Genomic DNA, 6,000 nt, shown 5'->3' with positions numbered 1-6,000 from the left:
TATAGCTTTATTTGTTAGGGGATCGTTCGGACGAGTTCGGCAGTGGTAGTTGACTATAATACTACCCGTTCAAGAACATCGAACATCTTGAAAATGTATCTTTTCATCAACGTTGTAGACAGTTGCAGCCTGACCTGATAACATCGCTCACACTCACATTCCGGGACGACACGTCACGGTACGATAGGATAGAAAGCTCTATGTTTATTTAGGATTTTCCAAGACATTTTAAATTCATAAATTATCTATTAATTCTTGAGAAAACATAACAACAGGTAAATGTAACTTACTGAGCGCGAGGTCTACACAGAACTACTAGTGATATAGATAGAACAAGTTCAAAAAACAAAAACAGACAAGACTGTGGAAAATTTTGAGGTTAGGATGATGTTGTCTCAGCTCGACTTCGTCCGAATAGAGCCTAAAAATGACATTCAATTAGGATCGAATACTTGATCGGCCGGAGACGGCCGTGCACGGACGTATGAACCTGTTGCAATGGACGAGCATCTATTACTTTCTTTGTTGGGGGATCGTTCGGACGAGTTCGGTAGTTTTCGGCCGATGCTAGTTCGGACGAAATCGGTTCCAGTGGACGGCTCATCTAAAGTGATTGGCTTCAGTTAACAAAAAGTCGGCTAAAAATTTGGAACATAAACAACCTATACCATAGTATATCTTTGAATCTTATTTTGTCTCTATTGTATCACCAGAAATGGTACAGTATCATCACAATATGATACAGTATCACAACTCATGATACTGTATCACCACAAAATGATACAGTATCATCTCAACTTGATACAAAACACCATTATTTGAAACAAAGTTTCCAACTTTGTAGTTTTATACGTTGAAATCTATCCCATTTTGGCATTCTCCACAGTATTTAGACTAAAAATTCACCATGAACCTCTTTAGACGGTAGTTGATACAGGTTTATTGATGTAATATCAACTGTTATTCCAGTTTAAAATAATCAACTATATTTTATTCGCAAGAAATCATATTTTTGAATATTCTTATAATGAATCTTCATAATAATTAAGATGAAATATTTTGTCAATAAATTATTAATTCTACATTGTTAAAAGACGATCTGGCAACAGAGCAAAGCGAGAAAGAGAAAGCGCTATCTGCTTTGTTGAATGATAGACAAGGATAGCAATACCATTGCTAATTAAAAACTGCCATTATTGACCAAGTGAAGTGAGGTCGACGGTTTGGCATTTCTCTTAATGTTTAAATGTTTATATGTTGCGCATTAACAGCGAAACGCGGTAATAGATTCCATGAAATTTGACAGGTATGTTCCTTTTTATATTGCGCGTCGACGTATATACAAGGTTTTTGGAAATTTTACATTTCAAGGATAATATGAAAGGAATAAGAAGCCTCCTCCATACGCCAATATTAGAGTAAAAATCGGACTATAGAATTATTTAAAGCTGACAAGTGATTACACAGATGTGTGGGAAAGACAGTCTATTGCTGTATTTCCATAAGGTTTAGAGTTTCAATCAGGTACTTGTGGATGAGAATACTGCGTGAGGTTTACTGTTCACAGAACTACTAGTAACGTGGACCTCACTATACTAACGATTTATCATGAAACTTCACACCCTTTGTTGACAACTCACAACGAATGAGCGCAAAACAAGAGACAGAAAACTTGACAAACTAGAACAAAGAGAATGCAAATTTTTCTGGAAATTCAGCGGGGAGTTCCCAGGTAGGTCCTGATCCTTTGTGGAAGGTCCTTGAGGAAATCTAAACGTTGTGCTGTCCCCTAATTAATGTCTGCGTTATGAACAAAGGGCCAGGACCATTTAGTGCCCTCGAGATTTGAGATCTGGGGTTCATGAACCCAACTTCCAGCAGAAAATTAAGTGGACACTCCAGAAATTTGGATGGCATTGTAGAGTTGAAGTTGGTGGGCTACTTCGTTCCATGCGAAAATATTATTCTCTGGGCGACCCTTGAATAGTGGGGAGGTCCACGTTATAATTGCAGTGGAGAAAGATAGTAGAACAGTGTTGACGATTGTCTGCCCTCTATAGAGGGTAGCCGATACTGGTATATCTGAGCAAAATTAACTGTTCATCATTGTTGAAAATAATTGAGCATATTCTGATCTGAAAGAGTTTCAGTGATGGAAATGGATGAGAGGTAATTGATTCATGAGTAGAGTTATATTTTCATGAGTGGATATTCAGATATATTTGGGATATTTTAGTAGTTGTTCATACTGAATACGACAGGTGACGCACTCACACAAATTTCCTTGCCGTTATGAAAATTTATCACCTGACGCTAGTGTTCCCGCGCATCTAAAGTCTACTATCCAAAGATTTGAGCCAGCTGGTGACAGGGCAATAACGCTGGAGACACACATGAGGCCTGCTATCTCTCCATAGTGAATTATTTAATAGAATCAACAGTTGCCAACAGTTTGCATTATTGAATGAACACACATATAACGCACATACACTCATACACACACCACACACACACACACCACACCACACACCACACACACACCACCCACATACAGACCAATACCCAAAAACCACTTTTTTGGACTCAGGGGACCTTGAAACGTATAGAAATTCAGAAATTGGGGTACCTCAATTTTTTTCGAAAAGCAATACTTTCCTCACCAATGATAATAGGGCAAGGAGAGTAAAAAAGTAGTTTGTAATATAATAGCTATGGATAATTATATTGTTATGCATCTACATAAATTGGCGGAGCTTTGGACATATCAATGTCCATTCTTCGGAAAGAATATGAAAAATATCCTCCCCACTAACTCTCTACCAAAGAGTGGAAAGAGATGGAAGAGTGGTGAAATGTATATTATGGAAGGATCAAATATATGATAGAAGAAGAAAAGGTCGACCAAGAAATAGATGGACGGATGATGTGGAACGCAATCTATGGACGCTTGGAGTTCGTAACTGGAGAAGGCAGGTCGAGGATCGAGAAAGATGGAGAGACTATGTGAGGGAGGCCAAGGGTTGTAAAGACCTGTAGAGCTAAGGAGTAAATAAGTAAGTAATCCATACTAAATATTATCCAACCACAGATTTCCAAATTTCCAATTCTGTGATTTCCAGATTGTCCGAATCTGTAGTTAAACAATGTCTGGTCTTTTCTCCAATGTGAATATTGTAAGATCTATACTATCTTTTCCATGAAACCTATAAGTAACGTATTATAGGAGAATCATCATTCCAATTACATGCTCAAAATAGCCGATAAAATCAGCTGTTCCTGTATTACAGGACTTCCAAGTTTTTTATGAAACTGGGCCTGATATCATAACACGCTTCGAAATCCGATGAAATCTGTAATGATGTAAGTTATAAGAGTACAATAAATTATTCCAAACTGATTTCCTAGAATAGGATAGAGTACTTTTATTGATCTATGAAATGTATGGAGGTCTATAAAGGTGCGTAGAGATTCACGCGCCGCGAACATGAGCACTTCACTTTTAATCAGCTGATGCCAAGCTTTTTATATCTATATCTTATATCGTTTCTGTGAGAATACAGATATAGTCAGCTGATTCAAAGTGAATTGATCATGTTCGCGGCGCGTATATCTGTACGCACCTTAACATGGAGATCAGGTCAAGTATAGAAGAGAGTGATAAAATGATAAAAACATAATGATAAAATGAGACGGAGATAGCATAAAACAATGTCAGGCTAGATGAGACTCATTGAAACTCTATGAAATCTGTTACTCGCTCATAGAAACACAAAATCTAAAGAAGTTGTTGCACGCACGATACGGTCGTGTCATTGAAATAACGTGATAATACGCCATCAAGTTGCGAGCTTAGTTTTAAGTGCTCCGTCTCAAGAGCTTAGAAAAGTTTGTGAGGAGGAGAAAGAGAAGGGAGATTGAAGACTGAGGAGGAGAAGGGTTGGAGAGGAGGTTGAATAGTGAGGAGGAAGGATTGAGAGGGGAATATTCGAGGAGGAGAGGGAAGGAAGGAGAAGATTGAAGAGGAGGAGGAGTGGTAGAGTGAGAGAGTGATGGGAGGAGGAGAGGAGGAAGACCGTTATGCCCGGGGTGAATAGAATAAAAGGCCCACAGCGTGAAGAGGGAGACTGCCTGTATAGTTTTGGCACAGGATAGAGAGAGATGAAAGCAAAAACACACTTGACTTGAGAGTGTTGAGAAGCTAAGTCCTCCTCACTTCTCGAGATGATATGGTGTAGAAGTGAAGAACAAACTCTTGAATGAAAGAGGCCGGCTGGACGGAAGTTGGTGAATGGGAATGGGGGAAGAAGGAGAAGAAGAGGAAGAATGAATGAATGAATGAATGAATTTATTTGCCAAAAACAAAATACAAAAAAGCTTTACAAAAAATAAATATAAGTATATGCTACTGCACTTAAACCAAAGATACATACATTTATTTAATTAGATAACGAAATGATATCCTTTATATTATAAATAATAGTTATAAAATGAAGATTCAATTTATATTCACATGCATAAGTACAGTAGGTGAGGCAGAAACACCGGCAAAAGGAAGATTCCTTGTGCGCCAGTGTGAGTCGTAAATCAGCTTAATCAGGGATGTAATACATAAACTTGAATTTAGCGTATGAAGTGTTCGAAAATATAATTTATAATATGAAGTTGATTATTGTATAAAAGTCAACGATTGGAAATAATTCAAGTTTAGCCATGCCTCTATGACTCTTTTTCTGTGTTAATTATTCTTTATAAGAAGAAGAATAAGAAGAAGAAGAAGAAGAAGAAGAAGAAGAAGAAGAAGAAGAAGAAGAAGAAGAAAAAGAAGAAGAAGAAGAAGAAGAAGAAGAAGAAGAAGAAGAAGAAGGAGAAGAAGAAGAGAAAAAGAAGAAGAAGAAGAAGAAGAAGAAGAAGAAGAAGAAGGAGAAAGAAGAAGAGAAAGGAGAAGAAGAAGAAGAAGAAGAAGAAGAAGAAGAAGGAGGAGAAGAGGAAAAGAAGGAGAAGAAGAAGAAGAAGAAGAAGAAGAAGAAGAAGAAGAAGAAGAAGAAGAAGAAGAAGAAGAGATGATGAAGAAGAAGAAGAAGAAGAAGAAAAGAAGAAGAAGAAGAAGAATAAGAAGGAGAAGAAGAAGAAGAAGAAGAAGAAGAGGAAGAAGAGGAAGAAGAAGGAGAAGAAGAAGAAGAGGAAGAGAAGGAGAAGACGAAGATCTCCACATGGACTTACTTGTTGTGTTCACACCTTTTGAATTGATAAAGATAACTGATAGAGATAACACCCTTGACCCAACTTCGGTGAGTGCTACACCCATCAGTCTGTTATATTGAGGTCCACGTTATAATGGCAGTATTTGATTAGCAATGGTATTGCTATCCTTGTCTATCATTCAACAAAGCAGAATAGCGCGATCTCTTTCTTGCTTTGCTATGTTGCTGGATCGTCTCTTAACAGTGTAGAATTAATAGTTTATTGACAAAACATTTTATTCATGAAAATTCATTATCAAATTATAGAAATAGTATATTTCGCACCTAGGACCGAAAATGAGACTTTTACGGCTCGAAATCGGTTTTCAAGACCGAGGACTAGAAAACATTGAGAGCTGGAATAGTATATTTCGCACCTAGGGCCGAAAATGAGACTTTTACGGCTCGAAATGGGTTTTCATGTCCGAGGCCGTAGGCCGAGGACTGGAAAAGATTGAGAGCCGGAAAAACATTTTTGCCCGTGGTGCGAACGCTATTTTCCGCCACACGAAAAATAAACAATATATATAAGAATAATTGTTTATTTTAAGTACTTCCGAAAGCAAAAGTGGAAGGTCATAGCTCAAGCAAATCTGAGGTAATCTGAATATCAGGAAATTGTTCAAGTATTTTCATTTTTTATTCTTATTTGACTAAATAACCTAAAAGATTATGTTCAATCATGTTGTAGATTGAGTTTATACTTTTCTATTCTTTCAAATGACAATAAGATGATATTATTATAAATAATGTTATAATT

The sequence above is a fragment of the Nilaparvata lugens genome, chromosome 7 (assembly GCF_014356525.2).
Source record: "Nilaparvata lugens isolate BPH chromosome 7, ASM1435652v1, whole genome shotgun sequence".
NCBI classification, from domain to species: Eukaryota; Metazoa; Arthropoda; class Insecta; order Hemiptera; family Delphacidae; genus Nilaparvata; species Nilaparvata lugens.
The sequence above is the reverse complement of the archived record's forward strand: the minus strand, read 5'-3'. Positions refer to the sequence as shown.